The sequence below is a fragment of the Nothobranchius furzeri genome, chromosome 4 (assembly GCF_043380555.1).
Source record: "Nothobranchius furzeri strain GRZ-AD chromosome 4, NfurGRZ-RIMD1, whole genome shotgun sequence".
In the NCBI taxonomy this organism is placed as follows: domain Eukaryota; kingdom Metazoa; phylum Chordata; class Actinopteri; order Cyprinodontiformes; family Nothobranchiidae; genus Nothobranchius; species Nothobranchius furzeri.
Window position 1 is genome coordinate 77,906,315 of NC_091744.1, and position 24,949 is coordinate 77,931,263.

Consider the following 24,949-nt stretch of genomic DNA (forward strand, 5'->3'; position numbering starts at 1 on the left):
TATAGTGTTGCATTCAGCGGGCTAGTGTTGGTGGTCTTTTCACCTTCTCGGGAGCACCCCAGGAAGAGCAGGGGCTACCCCCCCCCACCCCCACCCCCCACCCCATTGGTTTGGATGTGCATACCATAAATCCTCTAATACAGCCCGGTATTCAATTAAAGGCCGGGTCTCCAATTTTGGCCGGCGTCGGAGTCGGCGGAGGTGAATAATGGCCGGTCTCTTATTGTGGCCGGGTGGAATGTGGTAACAAGCAATTACAGGGGGCGGTTGTGTCATCGTCTCACTTTTGATTTGCCAGTGATAGACCGCGAGGGTAAATTTAACCGTGCGGAGACAAAGAGGAGGCAAAAATTTGATATCAAGTTCAAAGAGAATGTGCTGATTATGCTGCAGAACACTCTGGGGAGCAGTAGCAGGGGTTGTATGAACTAGTCGACTTCACTATAGTGACTTTTTATGCCTGTCGTTGACTAGTCGCTGTCACGTGATAATGACCGGCAAGATGCAGCCCTCGGAAAAGACAGCAGCCTGCTGTCAGCAGGTGACAAGCTCCTGCGCTCGGGGGGGCAACGCGCTTTGCCAGTGCGTCGGTACTGACACGCGATCGTTCATGTCGGTTCATTTCCTTTAATGTTTTCTGTCTTTTATTTGCGCCTGATGTGTTTCGCTGCTGTGGAGCGCGGCACATACCCTTGTCCTCCGACGCACTGATCACTGATGTGGCCGCCAAGCAGGGAGCGCTCCGCTGTTTTTGCGGTCGGATCTGCCTCCTGAGCACGGCCACAGTAACAATCAGGTGTTGCTAAATTATTTAACACGCGATCGTTCATGTCGGTTCATTTCCTTTGATGTTTTCTGTCTTTTATTTGCGCCTGATGTGTTTCACTGCTGTGGAGCGGGGCACACTTTGTCCTCTGACGCACTGATCACTGATGCGGCCGCCAAGCAGGGAGCACTCTGCTGTTTTTGCGGTCGGATCTGCCTCCTGAGCACGGCCACAGTAACAATCAGGTGTTGCCAAAATATTTAACACGCGATCGTTCATTTCCTTCAGTGCGTCGGAGGACAAGGTGATGTGCCCCGCTCCACAGCAGCGAAACGCATCAGGCGCAAATAAAAGACAGAAAACATTAAAGAAAATGAACCGACATGAACGATCTGTCAGATCAACCCCGATCCGTCCCCCCCAACTAAGGCCAGAAAGAAAAAAAAATCGGAGGTTAAGCGCTTGAAGCTCCTTTTTCCAGTTACATTGAATGCAGCATGACGTAAACAAACACAGACTCCAGAGGCGCCAAAGTGGTTGCTGCTAGGATGCAGGATGAAGCAAAAAAGGCAAGCAACGATTACTGCGTATTTAAAAAAGACCAACAGTGTAAGCAGGCGGGACCGGTCTGTCTGTTTATGCATGTTGGTTCTAGTTTCTGTACTTTGTTGTCAGTGTTGGGACTTACTCGTTATAAGCGCCAAAGCCTCATTGCTGACTTTAACAAGTCTCATCTACAAATATGATCCCTCATGAAGTTACTACTTTGCACCAGAAAATAGTGGAGATGTGTAACCTTCAGGCTGAGCAAAGTTTGGGAGTTTTTAGAGTTTGAAAAATGCCTCCTGCTGAGAGGATCCCAAACGGGGAGAGGAGGAGATGCGTGCAGCATGAAGAGAGCAAATATTAGATAAAACGTATAATTGCTGGCAGATCTGGTCTTTGTTGACTGATCACTTTGTCTGGTAATGACTGACTCTGATTATGAAGCAGAATATTGACTCTGATGAAGAAATTAACTCATCCAGTCGGGAAGATTGACGCAGCTGCAGCATCAGACAGAGTTTACAAGCTCCAAACGTTGGGTTTGATGTTTGTTCAACCTTCTTTGGGACGTGATGGATGTAGAAATGATGGTAAAAACACCGCTAACATGATAGACGTAGCGACAATGTAAAAAAAAAAGCCGTAAAAAAGAGGCAGATGCTGATGCGTTATATATGGAAGTTAAAGTGTGCCACATAATCATACAAAAAAGTAAAATATAAAATTTAAAAAGAGATTTATATATTTATATATAAATAAAAACATTCCAAATATAATGAAAATTTCTAAATAACGTAAAAATACGAAGGAACATCTGTTGGTCAGGCTGAAAAGTTTGGGAACTACTGCTCTAAGTGATAAGTGAATATTGTTTTTTAAATATATTTTATGTGCAGTTTTTTAGGGCTTTTATGTTTTCCATAAAGATTGGTATGCTGAAAATCATTTAATGTTTTGCATAAAGCATGAGGTTTTGGTTAGTAATTGATTGGAAGAATAACAAATGACTGAATTAAACAGTGGAGTGCCTCTGTCAGTGCGCCCCAGGGCAGCTGTGGCTACATCGTAGCTTATCACCATCAGTGTGTGAATGTGTGTGAATGGATGAATGATACACTGTAGTGTAAAGCGCTTTGGAGTCCTTATTCTGAGAGGCGCTATACAAGTGCGGATCATTTATCATTTATAGTGTTGATCAGGCAGAGCGTTGTTGCCAGCGTTCCACTGCATAATGGCTTCTAAAACGTATATAAAAGTGTTAGTTTTTACGTAATGGATGAAATTACACAAACTGACTGAGCTCTAGTTAAGGCGCTTGCAATAGTTTGTGCGTGTGTGTGTGTGTGTGTGTGTGTGTGTGTGTGTGTGTGTGTGTGTGTGTGTGTGTGTGTGTGTGTGTGTGTGTGTGTGCGTGTGCGTGCGTGTGTGTGTGTGTGTGTGTGTGGGGGGGGGGGGGTACATTGGAACTTTGTCCCCCCCAGTTTGAAAATCCTATCATCGCCCATCCTCCTCCTCTCTTCCAGGCTGCTGAGGAGCACAGCTGAGCTGAATACTGATGACCCACACCTGGGATAAAAAAGATGTGCCTTCAGCAGTCTGGGAGACAGCAGTGCAGGGGTTCTGCTGTCCTCCAGGCCTCATTTTGTTTTCAACCCCTTCGAGTTGAAGAGTTTTAACTTTTATAGTTTTAACTCTGAGATATCCAGAGGGATCGTTTTAAAGGTTAACTCTGTGATACAATTCTATTGACGTTGTTTTGCATTATCTTAATAATGCTCGCATCTGTTTGCACTTTTTTTTTAACCTTTTATAACAATTAAACCCATTTTAACTCCACTGTCGCATTTCTTATGTTGCCCCCCTCCTTCTCATTTTAACATCTCCTGTCGGGGACGTAACACAAACACATATTACTTTTCATTTCAATTGAAGTACAACACGTGCGATTCAGGGCGAAAGCAGCTTAGAAAATAGCTCTTTTAGCCCCACTTACTTGCATTAATTTTTTTGTTCATTCAAGGACCCGTGAGCCGACCGGAAAGGGAGGAAACAAAAAGGCTCTAAGGCCATGCTTGCACTACTATGATGTAATAAAAATGAACTTGTCATCTGTTGTATAATTGCTTTATACAAGTTATTGATCACTACTGTTTGTCAATCACACTTATCATGAGGATAATCATGGTAGAGCCGAACATAATGTGATCATGAGGATGTAATCAAGGTAATCCTGGTGGAGGTGTGCAGCTTTGCACGCACATCAGGGAATGTATAAGGAGCAGAGCAGAGCTCAGAGCTGTTAGAGCTGCTTGTTGGATTCTACCTGACGAGGTTCATGGATTACATGTGTTCAGTTCTTCACCTATCATGGATTACGTTTTCTAACTGGGGTGTTCAGCTCTCCACCCATAAGCAACGGTAAGAGAAATGTTTCGTTCATGATTGATAACTTGTATGAATGCCGGTTGAATAAAGCCTTGTTGTTCATCTGATATTCAAGTTGTGTTTCATTGTTTCTGGCGTCGACTTGACAACGATCCTGATTAAATAAATATAAAGTGTAAAAAGAGACTTTGAGTCTTTTAAGGTAATTAAAATAAAATAAAACATTTTATTTTAGAACATATGAGAAATCATAAATGACCTGGGGCCTCATTTATCAAGCTTGCTTACGCAAGAAACGGGGTCGGGGAACTGCGTAAGCAACTTTCCACGCAAACTTTGGGATTTATGAAAGAAAACTTAGCGGAAAAATGTGCGCAACTTTAAGTTGACGAAGGACCTTGCTTGCGTACATTTTGGACATGGACACTTTGGACATGGACAATTTTATCGCAGCAGCCCCTGCAGTGCTGCTGCTGAGAAGGATAAAATTATGAAATACTGCAGCATTATCACTTGTACTGCTTCATTTTCACACAGAAAACAACCCCCCCACACACACACACACACACAGCCTGAAGCGCAGAATACGGAAAGCAGAATATCAGCGGGGGGCAGATTGAGACAGAATGTCATGCGTCACTGATAGTGTGTGTCCTGTCACTGTGACCCGATTAATGATGCGCCCTGGCTACTTGGATAAGGGAGATCTCTGTTTGGGTGACTGGTTAGCACGTGTGACTTTCACCCGGGAGTCTGGGGATTGAATCCCGATTGAACCATCTTTTTTAAATCCGCCACAGATCTCTCTGAAGAGTTCGCAACATTGACAGCTTCAGCAACGCTGTGCCACTCTGTGGATTTGCTCTTATTTGTTTTGCAAAAGCACTTCCTTTCATTTCTCCACCTCACCCACAAGTACCTCAATTTCTGCTTCTGTGAAATTGAGCTTCCTTGATCCGCCTTCAGTGTTGGGAGTAACGCCGTTTAAGTATAACGGCGTTTCTAACGGCGTTCTTTTATAGGTAACGGAATAATCTAATCAATTACTTTTCCCGCCGTTGCAACGCCGTTCCCGTTACTGGGGACGGAAGGTTGTGCGTTACTATGTGCTTGTCGAACGTTGAGCAGCAGCGTGAGGCTTTCTGACCGCCACACTTCAGCTGCAGCCAGGGAGAGAGAGGTGTCGGTGACACACTTACAAACACGATGATGATTGGCCGGGTGGGCGGAGACCCTCACGGTCTCAGTCACTGCATGCTGTAGACACAACGGGAATAACTCTGTTTAAAATAACCGCGTTAATAAAAAATATGTCTTTCTGTAACAAGCAAACTAATTAATTACGTCTTCTTTTATCAAAATGTTGTTCCTGTTACTGGTAAGGAAATGCGTGCGTTAAGCAGCGCGGTGTGTTGAAGCTGTCGTCAGCTGATCAGGAGCTAAAGAGGCAGATGTTTAAGAGCATCATGGCCCGTGAAGAACGAGGAAGGCGTGATGAATAGTCTACGGCTGCAGACCCGCAGATTTGTTGCTGCAGCAGCGAATCTGCGGGTCTGCAGCCATGCCCTTAGCGTGACAGCGGGACGTCCCGAAGGTCCGCTCACCTGTTCACCGCTCAGACGTCCTGATCTTCTGCCTTCTTAGATCATCCAGCTGTAACCTGTTTCTGATCATGTCTTTAGTCACGCTGTAACACTGATGCATCAGTCTCAGACGGCATGGAGCTCAGGTGTTATCAGAACTACCTGTGTGTGTTCACCACCCAGCTTCAGCTCTTCTGTGTTTGGGTCTGACCCATGTTAGTACATTTAAGTCCTCCATCAGGCTTGTGCCTCTTCTAGTGTCATTTTAAAGGATATTTATTTATTTATTTAACCGATACTAGATTAGTAGCAACAGAAATGCTACTAAAAAGACACAATTATGTGAAGCTGTAAAAATTAGAATGCTGTGCAAAATTACATTTATTTCTGTAATTTAACTAGACTGAGAGACCATTTAAAGGCTCGGGAACCTTTACAGGTGTTTCTATTTGCAATTTTAAATTTTAGCTGATTGGGTTTTTGTTAAATATCACACAGTGACCTTTTAATAGTCTAGATTAGTGTAATGTTCCTATTAGTAGTTCCTCCTGTTAAGTGCTTATTTGTTTAAATTATTCAGGTATATATAAAACATTTGGACATACATTTTATTATGTTCCAGTCATTAGTCATTTATATTTTACTATTGTAGTAATTCTTGCATGCTTTAATGAAAAAAGTAACTAAGTAGTTACTTTTGTTGGTAATTAGTTACTTTTATGATCTTGTAACTCAGTTAGTAACTGAGTTACTTTTTTGACAAAGTAATCAGTAACTATAACTAATTACTTTTTTAAAGTAACGTTCCCAACACTGTCCGCCTTGATCTACTGTCGCCATCGTCATTGGCGGAGTGCTGCAACAGCCGGCTTATGTATATGCATGAGATCCCCAAGGCACTTTGCACTGACTATTTGTGGCAGTTAGTGGGCGTGGTGAGGGCGGGATGTGACTAAAAAGCAACTGAGAACCTTTCTAGATAGTTTCTGATTTATGAAGATTTATGGAGATTGCGTGCAGCTGTGTGTACTCCATGTTTGATAAATCACAAACCTACTTGTTGTAAGTACTTTTTTTGCTGAGCTTCAGTACGGTTTTTAGTAAGGATTCTACGCAGTGTTTGATAAATGAGACCCCTGTACTTGTAGCACCTTTTAGTCAGAGGACTCCAAAGCGTTTTACATTACCCACCTACATCTGTAACTTAATCTCACAGAGAAGTCTAACTTCTCACAGTCTGCGTGCAACTAGTTGTTGTGTTCCATTTGCTCACACAGAACTGTGCAAAATGTCTTTCGTTCACCCTGATGCTTCTTTGTGGAACAATAGTTGCAGGAAAACTGGAATTTAACCGAGTTTATCTCCATGGTTACGTTTAAAACCAGATTGAGAGCCCTTGACACAGACCCTGTGTTTTAACTGCATTCTGTAAACAACTTTGATTGTGTAAAGCCGTTCAGACAGGATGGACGGAAGGACGTTAGAGAGGGGGTTTAGCTCCGCCCACAAACTGTCAACGCCGCACACGGAGAAATTTATGCTCGGGCTTTTCTTGGGGCGGGCTTTCAGTCTTTTTCGCCACACAGTCGCTCGGCAGAAGACAAAACAAGGAAACGTGATAACTTGCTGTTGACGAAAAAAGGAGACAATCAGGGAATTATGAACCACACCGCGTGACACGGAAGCCAAAAGCCCCGACGGGAGCGAATGGATTACGGAGCATATAACGGACTGATTGATTGCAACCACTCATGATGGTTTAAACCGCTGCATGTGTGGAGCTACGTCTCGTCTTGAAACAGTAAGTTAACGTCAGAGTTCACTCTGTTGGTTTACATGCGGATGAAGTAGCGCCAGCACACAAGTCAATATGTATCTGCTAATTTAACCGTTTGGGGTTAGAAGAAACAACCAAAGCGGATGTTTTCAGTCTTGCCCGCTTCGCTCTTCGTTCTCTGCAGCGGATGTGAAGATCAGTGATCTATTTCCTCAGCAGATCGAGTCAGTTTATTGTTGATCGTTGGGATTATTCTCCTGTAGATCCAGAGACGTTTGGAGGAAATGCTTTCACCGCGAGGTCAGCTAATATCATGTCTCACAAGCCATAATCTACTAGTTTGTCACGTCGATTTTAATGTTTTATGCTCTTGCTGATATTCTACCTGGTAACTACATATTGCCTTCCCTCTTCAATACATTCAGACTTCAAATACCATTACATCACCACTATTTGGTGTTACTCATGCATGCTCGAAATCTTAATTTAATTGATAAAAAATAAACACTAAATCTCACCAAAGGGGAGGAAACAAAACAACGTTTCATAGAATGAATGATATCAATGATTAAATTTATTGTCGACTATTTTGTTTGTCGACATCATCGTGAAGAACAAAAAAAAAAAGGGGGGGGGGGGCAAGTCAGTATGAGAGCACAGTAATTGCTCCTCAATTGAATTGAATTCTTTATTTTCATTATGCATGTATATAACCAAGTTTGGTTGGTAGCTCTCAGCTTAACACTAGAACTACCAGGATTTTTCGGACCCCCTCAGCTCCATCAGAGGTAGCCAAATGGCTCCTTGGTTTGAAAATAACAACTCAGTCACTGACAGTTAGCTGCCTTTCATTTGTAAATGTAGCCATTATCTGTGCAGAGCACAGACAATGGCCCATTGGAATGTGGAGGAATGTTGGGGACTTGACAATTCTCAATCGTTTAGGTTGGCCTCATTTAAAGCCCATTCCCACCTGTACCGGGTCGGGCCGGGCAGCGTAGGTTGTTTACATATCTGGGTGGCCTGGAATTTTCCCGGGCCAACCAAGGCTCATTCTCAGCCCTCTTCTCGAGGGGGTCTGCTCCAGGCCACCAGGGCCAATACACCCACTGCTGACAGCAAATTCACACCTTCCATTAGAGCAAGCCTCTGATTGGTGGGTAGAATCAGCCCACATGGGCTTAAGGCATGCTCAATTCATTATCATTCATTATCATGCTGATTACCCAGAAGCTGAAAATGTCTCTGACTGCATTCCTTGCATACCTAAGCAAGGATGCGTGGAAACAACCGGGCCAGGCTGGGGCCGACTGGGGCTACCCGGCCTGGGCCGACCCGGTACAGATGGGAATTTGTTTACCTCTTTAGCCCTGGTTGAAAATGACTCTCAAGCCCTTTTTACTAGACACACTGACTACGTTTACATGCAGCCAATATCCGGGTTATGATCGGGTTAAGGTCGGTATTCGGGTTTCTGAGTTTATCAGAATAACCCGTTTACAAGCATAAATAGAAAGAGTTACCCCTAACTTGCATAACCCGATTTAAATGCGGATGCTGGGGTAGCGCCAGGACGTATGGACTACGTCAAGACGCAATATGCGTCATATTTCGCTGTCTCTGTACTTTCGGCCGTCAACAAAAGACATAATGTTCATACTTTTCACCAGACCGATGAAGACAGAGGTTTCCTCGTCACTCCAAAAGTGTGGTGCTGTGCCGCGACTCGCCATCGCTCCCAACTTGTTGTTTACTTCCGGTGTTCTGGCGCATACAAGATGTCTTGCTACTCAAAAGACCAAGATTCCTTGCGAACAGAGCATGCACAGAACACGCTGTGATGGGGATATCCCGATATGCGTTTACACGACCAAACATTCAATCAATCAATCAAAGCTTTATTTATAAAGCGCCTTCCACAACCCTGTCAGGAAGCCCAAGGTGCTGAACATGGCACAGTACAAAGTTAAAGAAAGTGAATAAATCACAAAATAAAAGCAATTCAAATTACAGATTTGAATTGATCTGTGATTAAAAACAAAGACGAGGAGTCTGAAGTGTGAACGATAGCAAACCGGAAGCCAGTGCAGGGAGGTCAGAACCGGACTGATGTGGTCCCGTTTCCTGGTCCCAGTCAGGAACCTGGCTGCGCTGTTCTGCACAACCTGTAGGCAACGCAGTGATGACTGACACAACCCTGCATATAGAGAGCTGCAGTAATCAAGCCTAGAAATTACAAAGGCATGCAGTACCCGCTCCAGGTGGGCTCTCGACAGCATGGGCTTGATTTTTGCAAGGCGTCTCAGGTGAAAGAAACTAGACCGGATCACAGAGTTGATGTGAGCATCAAATTTAAGCCCAGCATCAATTTTCACCCCCAAACTGGTCACAACTGGTTTTGAGTAGGGAGAAAGAGGCCCAAGATCAACATAACGATCCACATTCCTGCTGTTGGGGTGAAAAACAATGAGCTCTGTCTTTCCCTCATTCAGATGCAGAACGTTGGCCATTAGCCAAGACTTCACCTCGTTAACACAGGACACAAAGGACTGGATAGAGTGACCTTTCTCCTGACACAATGGAGAGTAAATCTGGCAATCGTCAGCATAGAGATGAAATGATAGGCCATGTTTACGAAAGATTGACCCCAGAGGTAGCAGATAAATGGCAAACAAAAGAGGACCAAGGATCGATCCCTGCGGGACCCCCCAGCGGAGCCCCTCCCAAGAAGAAAAAACATCATCCAGTTTAACACAGAATTTCCTGTTGTGGAGATATGATCTAAACCAATCCAGAGCTGACTCTTTGATCCCAACCCATCGTTCCAAGCGATCCAGTAGAATCGCGTGGTCGACTGTGTCGAAGGCTGCTGTCAGGTCTAACAACAGAAGCACCACAGATGAACCCTGATCTAGTGATAGATAGATGTCATTTAGGACCCTCAGTAGAGCTGACTCTGTGCTATGGCCAGACCTGAACCCTGATTGGAAAACCTCGAACAGATCAGAGTCAGCTAAATGTGAGACCAGCTGCTGATAAACGACTTTCTCAAGCAGTTTTGATGTAAAAGGCAGGTTAGAGATAGGCCTGTAATTTTTGATCACAGAGACATCAGCACCAGGTTTCTTCAGGGTCGGCCGGATAACTGCTGCTTTCAAAGCTGATGGGACCACACCTGTGCTGAGGCTCTCATTGATAATCTGATTCGGGTTAGAAAAGGGTTACCCCAGAAAAGGGTTACCCCAGGTGTAGTAACCGAGTTTTTAAAAACCCGGTTATGAGCATATCCGGGGTTTTGGCGGTGTTTACAATGCCGTGCGGAACCGGGTTATTGTGAATATTCGGGTTTTAAAAGGGTTACTGGCTGCATGTAAACGCACTCATAGTGTCGGCAAATCAGCGTAACATTACCGCAACAGTGTGTTTTATAAATGCGCAAATTTTGCTCTATTTGTTGTGCCTCGCTTGGTAGTAATGTTGCGGTAATTGTCTATCCTATAAACAGCGATTGCGCCTTGGCGCAACAGAGGAAGATGTCAAATGACGTAGCAAATGTGCAGCGACCCCAACTGGAAAGAGTATATAAACCATGTAAACATGGGAAAGTAAGTAAACAACCAGCGGACATGGCTAATTGGAGTGACAACGTGATCTGTGAACTTCTGTCTTTACGAGCAGAGGCAGAAGTAGCCAGACAATTCTCAGGAACTGTGAAGGACAACCTCTTTGAGGGTTTGTCTAAAAACTCAAGGAGCGTGGCTTCAGCAGAGACAGAGAACAGATCACGTCAGTGTCACTGTCACTGTATCTTTTTACATGCACTTGCAGCCAGGTAACCTGAAAAATAAATTCTATTCAGATTTAGCCGATCACCTGAAGCCTTTTCAAGAGTCTGGCTTGTTTTCAACACCTGAAAAGCAGCTTCATCACAGCTGCTATGAACCTTCTTTTGGAACCTGGACAATCAAAGCTTGCATTGCAGTTAACCTGCATTATTCCCCCAAAATTGTTTAAGTTGCATTACAAAACATTCACAAAAGGCTTGTGCTTTTGAAGGTTTATTGTTCTAATAAAACCATAATGCTTTCTTGGATTGCCTGAGCATTTTGGGGCCTTTTGAAAAAAGGGCTTCTGTTGAATCTGGTCAACTGAATTTGCCCAACCAAGATAATTTATGACAGACTTTGTGAAGACTTCAGATAAGTACACAAGTTATAAATGCAACATAAACTATAAAGGCTACAAACATAGTAATAAAAAAAATCACGTTTTACAGATGCCTGTATGCTCTGTCATTATATCCTGCATATAGCCTCTGACTGAATTGTTTAGTCTTGTCTCTGGTTTTTCTCTAGCTGACTCTTTACCATAGCCTGGCAAGTCAGACTAAATAAATGTATTATTAGTCTGGCCACGCTCCATTGATGGCTCTCGGTTGTGGGGCGGGTTCTACCGTTGTCTTTCAAATGATCTCCGCATTCCACTGGACAATGAATGTGACATACTCTTGTTTCACTCTGTTGCATCATCCCACCCACCAGGCATATAGAGTGCCCCGATTGGCCCACAAAGCGGATAAAGCTCTGTGATTTGTTCACTAAGCAGATAGAGCACCGTGATTGGCCCACCATTATGGACCAATCACAGCTCTTTATGTGTTTGAAACCCCTCTAGAGAGCTGTGATTGGCTAGCCAGAGTCCTGGTAGGAGCTGTGGAGGTTCCAATGGAGCATGCCTAGACCAAACTTTGCAAAGCAAGAATTTGGTCTAGTTCACTAGGCTATCTTTACCAGACAGCTAGAAAAAAAAACAGGTAAGAGGGGGAGGTGAGGGGAGCACCAGCATCTCTTGAAGTGATTTACAGAACAAAGGCGAACGTTCACAAGTGACTAAGAATGCTAGGTGAAAACAACGGTGCCAAATGGCGGCTCTCTGGTAGATCAAGAAGGGGGGGGGGGGGGGGTATGGAGCCAATTGGCAGCTCTCTGGGAGTTCTACCACAAATAGAATGATGAAAACACGAAGAGTTTAAAAAAAGAAAAAAGAACAATACATACATGGGGGCTTAAAGGAGATGTACAGTTGGATGTCATCTGCATAAAGATGGTAGGAGATTCCTTTGAATGAGCTCAGGATGTGCTGGAGAGGAAGCAGATGGAGGAAGAGCAGAGGCCCCAACACAGAACCTTGTGGGACACCATGGGTAAGAGAGGTGGTGGAGGACCTTAACTTTGAGACGGCCACAGAAAAGGAGCGCTCAGAGAGATAAGAGGAGAACCACTCCAGAGCAGATCCTGATAGGCCTACCCAGTCTCTGAGCCTCTCCAGTAGCAGGTGATGGTCAACAGTGTCAAAGGCTGCAGTCAGGTCCAGCAGGACCAGAACAGAACAGTCCCCTGCATCACTGTGAGTCAGAAGGTCATTAGAGACCCTAAGAAGAGCTGTTTCAGTAGAATGAGCTCTACAAAAACCTGACTGGAAGCTATCATAGATGTTATGTCCATCAAATCAAAGATACTTTATTAATCCCAGAGGAAAATTAGAGACGATTGTAAAAAAAAAAAGAGCAGCTGTGAGTTGTTTAGCCACAACCTTTTCCAAGATCTTGGAGATGAACGGAAGTTTAGGGATGGGTCTGAAGCTGCTATGGAGAGGGGTCGAGACTCGGTTTTTTAAGAAGAGGGTGGATTACAGCGTTCTTAAAGTAAGCAGGGACCTGACCAAAGACCAGAGAAGCATTAATTATAGAGAGCACACTGGGACCGATGGACTGAAAAGCACTTCTAAACAAAGATGAGGGTAAGATGTCGAGGGGGCATGCAGAGGTCTTCATAGAGTTAACTTGTTTGGTTAACTCAGGCAAAGAAACAGGAGCAAAGCTATCTAGGATGATGTAGGGCTGCTCGATTATGGCAAAAATAATAATCACGATTATGGTGACTGAAATTGAGATCACGATTATTTAGGACGATTTTTCAATTTATGTTGATTTTATTTGTTTTTATTCAGTCATAAAACTGCTCAGGGCACAATCAGGACAAAAATAAGAAACAAGATGATCACTAAAAGAACTCCTGATTCCCAGGATAAAAGGACCAATATACTTATAGCTCATAGTCTATGACCCAAGGGCTATAGACCTTGGTTTAACTCATGTAAGTCTAACCAGTACAGACCCAAATACCAATATCTTGCAAATACTGACAGCAAGAATTATAGAGTGGCATTTATAACAAATAAATGCAAATAAACTGATGTTCACAAAATGTTACATAACATTTATTGAGTCGTGTCAAGGTGCTGTAGCACTGTGTCCTCAGAGAGATTAGTTATCAGCGTGAGGAACTTATTTCTACCTTATTTATAAACTATTTATTTACAGGCCCATCAGTTAATGTAATAATTGTCCCGACCACAGCTGCACCCCCCACCCCCCACCCCGGTCTCACACAATCGGGCAAGCTGCACGTGTGTTTAGCACGCCGCACGCGCACATTTAGCTGTTTTTAGCTGCTCAGGAGACCGCAGGTGCGGTGTGTGTGTCACTCACTCTGGTTAATCCAACAAGGAGCCGGCTCCGAGAGCTGTCTTTAGCGACCGACACATCACTGCATCATTCCCTTTCCTAATGTTGTGAAGAACGGTCCGGAGCACAGGCGGAGTGTTTAGCTAACCTGCAGGAAATGTCGACGACAGTTATCCAGAAAGTAGCTAAGGGTTACCAGAGATGTTTCTGAGATGTTCGCTAGGTACTTTTAGGATTAAAAAGTCAAGAAGGGGGTCTGAAAAGCTGCTAGAAATAGCGTCAAAGTCGCTAAATTGGCAACACTGTGAGGAGCGCTTCATTTGCAACTTAGGGCAGCGCAAGCGGGAGGAGCAAATAATCGGCTTGTTATGTTTTTTATAATCGTTCAAAACTCAGATCGTAATCGTGATTAAAATTCGATTAATTGAGCAGCCCTAGGATGATGGGCCTGGTTGGAGTCGGGAGAGGCAGCGATAAGGCTGAAGGAGAGATGCTAGATCTAACCTTATTGACTTTGTCCACAAAGAAAGACAGAAAGTTCTCACAGTCTGTAACAGAGTGGATGGAGGCTGTAGGAGAGGCAGGAGAGACGATGCTGCTGATGGTGTTAAACAGCACCTTGGGGTTCACTTTGCTCTGGAACACCTGGTTGGAGAAATAGGAAACCCTGGTGTCTCTGACTGCAGAGTTAAAGGATGCCAGAAGATCCTTTAGGTGTAGCAGATGGACGTGGAGATGGGTTTTCTTCCACAAACTAGGGATGCACCGATGGTTCGGCATTTGATCCCAATCGGCCGATAGCGCCCTATCGGTTTTGATCGGAGTTTTCAAAATGGATCAAAGCAGACCGATCAGGTAGGGTTGTCACGGTAAGCGGTGTAGCGGTAATCCCCGGTAAAAAAAGTTGACAATAATAATAACCGTCTTTTTAAAAAAAACTATATTATCTTGGTGGGTTTACCGTGGCTGCGGTGTAGGCGCGGTGACCCTTACCAGCCACCGTATCATCTGCTGAAGTTGCCGGCGGCACATGCACTCTTTGTTGTTTATGACCAAAACTTTCTTGAAGCTAAAGCTGAAATAACGGCCAAAGGAGGAGACGGCAGTGCTCAGGAGGACATTTTTTATCCCTCAAAGAAGACAAAGTCGGAAGTACGGGCATCTTTTGGATATTTGAAGAATGCCGAGGGAGTTTATAGAAGACGGCTATCCTGTTTGCAGCACATGCAGAAAAAGTGTCTGTGAAAGGCAGCAACGCTTCAAATCTCATGACACATCTGCGTGACCATCACCCACAACTCTACAGTCAACGCAAGGCAAGCTACCATTAGCGTTTTAGCTAAAATGCGTGATCCGAGGATTTGGGTTGAGGGAGAATGCAACGAGTCGCTAAATAAAGCTTGGTTTATGCTTGACACATTCACTTTCCGCTTGGTGATGCGGCTTGTCTCTGTGGTGAGCCAATATTCTCCCCAACTGTAGGGGCCAGCATGGAGCTCTACGGCATGCATCCAACACTACACCATAGTAGAAGTAGAAATTACTGTTGTTTACAACATGGCATTCCAGCATTTTTAACAGCATCCTCGTCTTTTCCGACAGTGCGAGCTATTTCTCTCCAAGAGTTATTAACAACATGTTGATCATGACGATCTTTGAGAGCTGAATCATACAAATGTCTGTATTTACAAACCTCTGCCATACTAGTTCTTGCCGGTCCGCCATGTTTTTCCACGTCTGACCATCCGCGTGGTTAGAAAGTTTCCTAGGTGCGCGTTGCTGAAATTTTGGGCTTGCGGAGGGGCGTGGTTGTTAAAATGACGCAACTTTTCTGTGCGGAGCCGTGCAGACCTCACAGACGCGTCAAGCATAAACCAACCTTAAAGCAGCCGCAGCGCCGCTACCTGCATACAAACCGTGTCACGGACACCGCCATATTGAAATGACGCTATGCATTACGGGGCTCCCAGGGGCAGATAAGAGCTGGTCTCTCTCCGAGAATAATTATGAATTTAACAATGATTACTGCCTGATGACATTTTCCCACATCTTCAAAGCTCACTGGAAGGACAGAAACCGAGGACAATATTTTCCTGATATAGGGTTTATTACTCAAGTAAGGGTAAAAAAGTATCTGATTAGAAGGCTACTTGAGTACTGAGTATCATCTGATCTAATATTTTTAAAATGATGACATCAAACAGACATAAAATAAGAAGTTATGGCCAAATATTGGTATTTTAAAGACTAAAGGGAAAAAATATAAACAAATAAACAACATAATTACAAAATAACACATTTTAGGCAAAATTTAGACACAAACTGAGGACAATATTTCCTGACATACAGAGTTTATTTAATCGTGTGAAATTGTAGCTCATTTAAAAAAAATACTGCGATAATACCGAAAACCGTGGTAATTTTGGTCACAATAATCGTGAGGTTAAATTTTTACACCGTGACAACCCTAATACAGGCCATTTTAGATTAGGTTACATTTCCTTTATTCCCAGATTATGTAGTTTGTAGCACTCATTATAATGTTGTAGAAAATTTCTGGCTAATCCACGTGATCGTTATCGGTGATCAGCAGTCTTTGATGTCGGTATCGGTGATCGGCAGCAAAAAACCCGATCGGTGCATCCCTACCACAAACGCTCAATTTTTCTGCATTGGCGCTTCAGGCTGCGAAGGCTGTCATTAAACCAGGGAGTAGGGTTCACTGCAGGAACTGATCTGGTTCTGACAGGACAGATGTCATCCAGAATGGAGAGGCAGTGCTCGTTAAACTGAGAAGTTAAGAAATCTGGGTCGTTATCAGAAGAACAGGGTGGATCAAAAGCAGCAGAAATGTTGGAGGTGACCAGTTGACCCTGGGCAGAAGAAAAGTGAGGGGGTGACCACACTTCTCCCCCTGCTGACCGATGGCTACGAGAGGAGGTGATGTAATCCCAAAGGAGAAGAAAGGAATCCTGCAGGAGGTGCTGAGAAGAAGAAACATGTTGTAATAAAAATGAACTTGTCATCTGTTGTATAATTGCTTTATATAAGTTATTGATCACTACTGTTTGTCAATCACACTTATCATGAGGATGTAATCAAGGGTAATCATGGTAGAGCCGAACATAATGTGATCATGAGGATGTAATCAAGGTAATCATGGTGGAGGTGTGCAGCTTTGCACGCACATCAGGGAATGTATAAGGAGCAGAGCAGGGCTCAGGGGGTTAGAGCTGCTTGTTGGATTCTACCTGACGAGGTTCATGGATTACATGTGTTCAGTTCTTCACCTATCATGGATTACGTTTTCTAACTGGGGTGTTCAGCTCTCCACCCATAAGCAACGGTAAGAGAAATGTTTCGTTCATGATTGATAACTTGTATGAATGCCGGTTGAATAAAGCCTTGTTGTTCATCTGATATTCAAGTTGTGTTTCATTGTTTCTGGCGTCGACTTGACAACGATCCTGATTAAATAAATATAAAGTGTAAAAAGAGACTTTGAGTCTTTTAAGGTAATTAAAATAAAATAAAACATTTTATTTTAGAACACATGTGAACGGATGAAGACTGGGAGAAGAAAAGGTGACATCATGACATCCAAGATTTATGGTCTCTTTGGGGCCGTTGGAGAAGTAACAAGAAGAAGAGGAACACGTGACTAGGAAGTCTGAAGCAGCAAACAAAGAAATGACTGTGAGGGAGGGAGGACAGAGTGAATAAAAGTCGCCGAGCCTGTGAGAGGATTGGCCTTTGATGGGAAGAGTTGTGAGGTAGAGAGATGGAAAGAAGGAAGCTTTTGCTTTGAGCTTTTTGTCTGTGATAATCTGACCTAGTGTCATTTTTGGAGAGCTTATTGAGCTCAGCTTTGCTATAACTCGGTTTATTGGCAAAGAGTTGTTTCACTTTTTAACCTGCTTTGTCTGGGTTTCGTTTGGATTATTATTCTTTTTTCATCTGTGTGAAATAAAACCTAGTTCCTCGGATTCGTGGAACGAAAAAAAGGATTTACGAGTGGGGTCCCCTACGAGTGGGGTCTCCTCCTGTCAGTAACCGAGCAAAGGTGAGATGCTGGTTGTAAATGCCATCCTGAGGTATTGATATAAGTGTTTCCTCCATCCTAGGCTACAGATAAAGTCAGTTGTCAGTTGTCTCCTCAGCATAAAAGGAACGTGAAGTGTACATAAGCTTCATGGACATGGATTGTGAGTAAACCGAGTCTCCCTTGAGCTGCATAAAGTTGGTTTTGCCAGAATCAGAGTCTAGGTTAGCAGTGATTGCTAATCAGCTCCTACAAAGTGCAGGCATTTTAAAGAGTGGCTGATGTCACGCCCACGCAAATAGAAATATAAGGCCCTGTCCACACGTAGCCGGGGATCTGCCAAAACGTAGATATTTTTCTACGTTTCTCCTGTCCTCTGTCCTCTGGGCCACACACCCTTATCCTTCCTACGCTTTTGGCCTGAGGAGGCAATCACGAGCATAAAAATTCAAAACTCCGTAAAGTCCCTTTAAGTGTTCTACCTTTTTGTGCACTTTAGGACCAATGGAGCTTTAAGACAGAGAAGAAATTATCTCTGTCTGCCCCCAAAACAATTTCTTATCTGAATCTGGTGCCCTTGAGCCTGTGAGGCTGAAACGAATACTCCCTCAGAAGAAATGTGGAATGCTGCCGTCGCCATGGCAACTCTTTCTCCCCATCCCAGCCTGGGCGGGACTGCGAGCTGTGAAGGCCGCTGAATCGTTCCAGGAGTCACTGTGCCCTCTAAACCCCCCCCCCCCCCCCCCCCCCGTCCAGACGGAGGTGGCGAGCGCTGCTTATCGCGGTTGCATGCACTGACGTGTGGAGAGTCCCAAACCCTACCACCCCACCTAGTGGACACTTATGTTGTATAATGTCTGAAGTCTGTTGCATTTCAGTCTGAGGTGGCTTTTGCATAGCAAAAGCTGCCCTCCCTTTGGAGGGTAACTCTGAAATGCCTTTTTTTCCCTCCACCTGACTCAATCCTCATGTAAACCCCTCTGATCTCTATTAAGGTAGCGCGACTTGGGTTGCGAATGACCACAGTCACCAGTTCTTGCCATGTGTCTATGCCTGTGTATGTATGTCTGATCTCAGAATTGTGTGTACTGAAACTCTAATTTCCCTCTGGGATTAATTTCCCTCTGGGATTAATAAAGTATCTTTGAATTGAATTGAATTAACCTAGGCCACCATTTATTCACTTGATTTTCTAGTAGTTTTCTCTTGAGTTCAAGAGTGTGGCTCTACATGCAGCTTTAAACATGTTTTTACTCTAACCGTAATGTGTAAACATATTCACAGCTCTAACCAAAATATGTCAGAGGCATTTTAAACTCAGAATCAGAGTTCTTTAATAGTTCTAATACAGGATTGAATCAGAGAATCAGTGTTCAAGAAAAGATTTAATTCTAATAATTTTTCTGGCAGAGATTGCAATTTCGGTTCAATTAATGATTTTCTTCAAATCAAAGTTCAGTGCATTATTTTTAAATAAATTTATCTTTCTTTTTTTTTGCACCAAGTACCACAGTAATTTGTTAATGTTGTGATTTCTCACACATATCACATCACAGACCAATAAAACAGGCAATAAAACCTTTCTAATTCTGAATACTGTTGCAGAAAATATTGGATTCACAGTCTCCTGACCTCATCCCCGTCAGGGTTTCTACTTCCTGGTTCTTTGCAATTTGTCCTGCATGAGAGAGGTTATGACCAAAGCACTGCTGCTCCTCTGAGCTGGCCATTTATAGGAGCTTACATAAGCTCTCACACAATAAGTGATAAACATGCAGTTGCAAACGCACTTGAAGGAACATTTTCTTGGCAGTCAAGCTGGCTATCCAAACTTTGGGAGCTGTGTTCTTGGCATCAGCATATTACACATCTGATGTCTTAAGAAACCAGAACATTAGGGCTCGCTTTCAAGAAATAGTTTAATGCTAACACACACACACACTCTGAAGTCAAACTCAGGACACAGCAGCACTCTGAATAGAAAAGGCGTTCTTGGGTAGTTGGTTTTACATAGTCATCATGCATATGTGACACGTATCAGGTGGATATAAAGGGTGCCACTAAAATTTAAGAGAGTAGATTTTAAAACCAAGGCAAGCAGCGCAACCACAAAAGCAAATAAAAAAAAAGATTTTATTCTAAAAGCTCAGATGATGATGCCCAAGATGACCCCCACAATAAAGTCTACTGGGCCCCCAGAGGACAAGGCAGTCCAGTCCGCCCCCGCATGCGCTCGCCAGGTGAAACCTCCACGACCCCGCCCTCCTGCGGTGAAGGTCGTCCGCGGGGATCTACAGGCTGTACGACCGGTGGATTCAATTCTCCTCCTCGGTCCCTGTGGCACACAAAACCCTCCGGCAGTCAAAGGCCCACAGCAACTCCCAACCACTGCCAGGCACTGCTCAAATACTTACTCGCAGGGGCAGAGTAACTCTGCCCGCCTGCCGTGTTGTGCTCCGTGCCTGGCCCTCCTGCTGCGGATCCCTCTTTCTCCGCCGCTGCTACTGTCGTGCGAGCGCCACACAGGTGTGGAGGGCTGCTGCTTCTCCTGCTGCTGATGCTGTTGTCCGTGCCTGGTGGATCTCCTTCCCTGCTAGCGGGGCTTGCGGCGTCCGTCTGGCTCCGGCGAGTGTTTTTCCTTTCCCCTCACCGTCCTCCCGTCTCCACATCCGCTCGCCTCACTGCTCCTCAACTCTCTGCTCTGCCACTGTTCATTCTCTGCCAGTCCACACCCCGCTGTCAGGTGTGGGCACTTAGGGAGGATTAACAGAATGGGCTGCAATGTTGCAGCAATCATTTAAAACACCCGAACAGTTAAAAATCAACCTAAAAACACCATATCAAGTAAAAAAACATGCAATATAAAACATGACAAAAGAACAACATTTCCACTCTGTGACACATACATACTTAAAAGGTCACCGCCCTCGACAGTGTAAGTATTGAAATTCAGTGCCAGAGGCAATATACCATAATAATCGTGGAATTTTTAATAAAGCAATCAGAAAACAGTCCCAAGATTCAATCAAAAGGTAGAATTTTAATATTGCTTTATCAAAATGAAGAGAGAATCAACAGAGGTGCTTACCAAGGCAACCTTTGAAATGTGTCCTGCCCAGCAGAGACTCTCCACTCTATTTAACCCCGTTGACGCCTTCAAGGGACAGAACAAACGACGGGCTTTCAGTGTTTCCCAATCTTTTTTTCAGATGACCCACATTTTCAAAAAGACAATACATCGTAACCCCATTAAAAAAAATATATATATATATATATATATATATATATATATATTTATTTACTCATTGTTTATGTATATGTTTATTTATTTGGCAGACACTTTTATCCAAAGCGACTTACAATTTATAACCTATAGGGCATGTTGTGATCTGTGGGGGAAACCGGAGTACCCGGAGGAAACCCACGTATGCATGGGGAGAACACGCAACTCCACGCAGAAAGGCTGCATCCGAGTTTCGAACCTGCAGCCTTCGTGCTGCGAGGCAACAGTGCTAACCACTGCGCCACCATGCAGCCCATTGTAAATGCAACTGTTCTTTAAACAAAATCCTATGCATTTTACTATCCTTTGCGTTTCTTCTTTTTTTTAACTTAAAAATGTCTCAAGTTTGAACATAAAAATTAAAAACCGTATTTAAAACAATATGTACATTTTTAATGTATTTAAAAACAATCTGAATAACAAAACATTTTCAGAATAAGGATAATGTTTTTATCTTTGGACATTAAACGGAGTATTGCACAAAACTTTTAGATAAAACATTCAGAACACGCAAATATCCAAAACTTGTTTTAAGCATAGAAAATATTTTTCACATATGCTTAGTGATGGAAGTCATAAATATGGCTTTTACCAAAATGTTTTTTGTTTTTTTTGCCTTGCTAATGTGATGGATGGGCTTGCTTGTTTTTCAGTATTGCATTCCAGTCTGGTTTACAAGAGGATAATGCAACTCTCGTATCTGGTGAAACATTCAGTCTACTTCTGAATTTTGTCTTTATTTTGGTTAGAACTGAGAACCCTACTTCACATTTGTATGTTGTTGTGAAGGGAATGAGAAGATGAAAGCTGGCCTTAATTAAGGCAGGATATTTGACTTCTGGATGAGTGATGGCGCTCGCGCGGGTGCACGCAGCGAGCTGCTCGTCCTCTTTACTCAATGGATCCTTGCGTTTTATTGGCTTTTATGTATTTTTGTTGTCTCTGATGCTTTTTTTGAATGGTGTGGCTTCTCTGGTGACCTATGATCGACCTGCGCTGCTGAGGCTTCGTCCTCCTGTTGATGTCGCGGGTGCTGCGCGCTAGGAACCTCACAGATGGCGTTGTTGTTTGGACTGCCCATGTGCTCTCTCCCCCCAAGCCGTGATGTGTCGGCCCTCTGTCCGCCCCAGCTCGAGAAGGAAGCATCGGAGAAGACGGGGTAAGCGAGGTAGCCGGTGCGTGAGATGTCGGGCTGGACTTCCTGGATCCCTGAAGAAGCGGCTGGTCCGATTCGGCCCAGCTTGTGACCCGGTGGTTCCGAGACGTCTGATTGATTACTCTACGCCCTGCCTTGTGAACTTGGCCAGCTTTGAGGGTGAGCTGGCACCGCGCCGCGGCCAATCGGCTCGAGGACCTCGCCAGACTGGTTTTTGCTGGGAGAATCTACGCTCGGTTACGGGCTCAGAGTTTGAGACTGTGCCTGTGCGCGATCCTGGTGCTGTGGCCCCGCCGCAGACACGGTTTGGTCTGGTCAATGCCAGGTCTGTACTGAACAAAACTTTTATTCTTCGGGACTTTTTTATTCAACATGACTTGAGTTTTCTGTGCATCTGTGAGTCCTGGATCCCGTTTGGTGACTCAAGCGCCCTGCTGGAGCTGGTACCACCTGGCTGCTCCTGTTTTAATATCCCTAGATTGCGGGGCAGAGGTGGTGGGCTGGTTGTTGTTTTAAAATCCAGCTCTCCTTGTAAACAGCTTACACCCACCATGTCATTTTCTTTTGAACTGTGCCAATAGAGCTCTGGACCCCACGTGACTCTCAGTTAGTAGACGCCATATTGGCAGGTAAAAGAAGCTAAACAAACATGGATGTAAACATGAATGTGAATGGGATCGGCTTGGATTTTACTTCGTCGGAGTTTACTTCACACTTTAAAACCGAAGAAATCGTTTTATATAGTCAGAAATTAAATAAACTAAACATCTCCGACCCTTACCGTGCCCCTGGGATACTTTTTAAAAACGCCAGAATCTGTCGGAGCGGACTTCTTACCGGACCTAGCCGGGGAACCCCTTGGGATTCCCCCGGAGGAGCTGGCTCAGGTGGCTGGGGAGAGGGAAGTCTGAGCCTCTCGACGCTACTGCCCCCGCAACCCGACTCTGGATACGCGGATGAAAATGGATGGACAAATAACAGATTTACACGTAAGTAGTTTAAATAGAGTGCTGTGCTGTTTGAATGTATAAACTGAATGCCAAGAGAAATCACTAGTTTGATTTTTTTTCCGTGAATAAAATAAATATGTCAGACAGGAGCGTCTCAGGATCTGTCTGAGATCTGTCTCGGTGACACAGATAATAGCAATACAAAGTGCTTTTTATGTGTGATCTGACAATTGATCAACCATTGCTTAAAAATTAAATACAGCTTAGCCGATTAATTGCTGTGATTATAAAACACGTAAACGGCAGCACGCAGATCTCACGAGGCAACGTTTTACGTGACGTTTACTTGCTGCTATGAGTAATAAGACAGAAAAAGCCACGCCAAAATAAGTTTAGGAAGCCCACTAAGAATTGTAATAAAAGCATTTAAAATAAATACCATACACAATTGAGGAAATGTTGGTTTAAGTACCTGATATGAAGTGGTCGCTGCATAAGCGAAAACCTTTACTCTCGGGATCCCACAGTTTCATTTTAGCCCGGTCACTAATGCATTTTATTACAATGATCCAACGTTTGCGGCGCTCCGGATCTTGAGGAATCCTGTAGATAGCTCATTCCTTATGTCGTCCGTGTCTGTTCTGCATCCTGGGGCACACCAGGAATCTACCATATTTCCTGTCCGATTGAGTTTTCTGACAATAACAAATAGTCCAGCTGCCGGCTTCTACCTGCCAAGATGGCGCCGTTTCGATTTGAACTGTTGCATGCCGGGAGAAGTGACGTCAACTCCCGGAGCTCTATTTGAACTGTGTGATAGGTAATAACTGATTGTCAAACAGAGTTACCTCAAGCCTTATTTACATTTAAATGTTTGCTGGAACTCCTTTGTGCTTGAGGTGCCTTACCTCACCCTTATTTACATGTGAATGTTTGCTTCAAGTACTTTTGTTCTATTATATGGAGGCCAAACCGGCCAAACCGGGAGTCTCTTATGCAGGAACGCCGTCCTGCCAGACCAAGAGACTCGTTGATCTATTATCTGAAGAATCCCTTTTGTATTCTGTGGACTCCTGAGGCCAAGGGTTTTTTTGGTGAATTTATTTATGGCTGTGTGTGTTCTTGCAAATAAATTCGCTCCAGAGTTTCGGCTCGGTGTGAGAGGAAACTGGCTTTCGACTGGTGTGGATTGATTCTTCTGACCCTTTGCAAAGTATCTCACACTTTGCAAAGTATGTGTTTGCAAGGGTTGTTGTACCAAATTATCAATCTAAATTGTCTGCGTACTTTGACATTTCTTTGAGGTAATACAGGACAAATAAAAATTACCCAACACTGTGCATCTCCCCCCGCCTGCTCGTTGTGCTGATTTATCGCCCTCCAAAGACTGACTCTAACTTCCTTAATGATTTCTATGTTCTTGTGGCAGACTGCATCCTAAAATATGACTATGTCCTATTTTTTGGTGATTTTAACATCCATATCTGCTGTCCTGATAATGTGCTTGCTAAAGGTTTTTGAATTTGCTAGATTCATTCAATTTAACTCAATGGGTATCGTCCCTAACTCATGCCAGGGGTCACACCCTGGACCTGGTTCTCTCCTTTGGTCTCCCTGTCATGAACCTTGTGACTTTGCATCCTGTGTTCCCTGACCACTCTCCAATACTTTGTGATGTTGCGCTGCCATATCCTGTCCCTGTGTGTGAAGCTCCAGCTACTAGGTTCAGAGCCCTGGATGCAGAAACTATTTCAAAGTTTGTGGACTGTATGTCTGTAAGGTTAGAGACCTTTAACCCAGATCCATCTAACATTGATCATTATTCACAACACTTTGATTTACTTTGTAATCAGGTCCTGGACGTGGTTGCCCCTCTCAAGCTTTGCAAGTCTAGGCCTAGGAGGGAGCCTTGGCTCTCTGATGTCACAGGGGCTT

At 43.9% G+C, this 24,949-nt stretch overlaps 1 protein-coding gene across 3 annotated transcripts in view; it reads left to right on the forward strand.

Annotated features, from left to right (window-relative positions):
• Positions 1–6,781: 6,781 nt before the first annotated feature.
• The window catches only part of si:ch211-106e7.2 (serine-rich adhesin for platelets), a 32,505-nt gene continuing 14,337 nt past the window's right edge, over positions 6,782–24,949 (forward strand). The window contains exon 1 of one of the 3 annotated variants that reach the window (XM_070550450.1): positions 6,782–7,357. The gene's annotated coding sequence lies outside the window, so the exon portion shown is untranslated. Of the gene's footprint in view, positions 7,358–16,550; positions 17,647–24,949 lie in introns of those variants that run through there. The other 2 variants (XM_015964925.3, XM_015964926.3) reach the window with 2 other exon arrangements.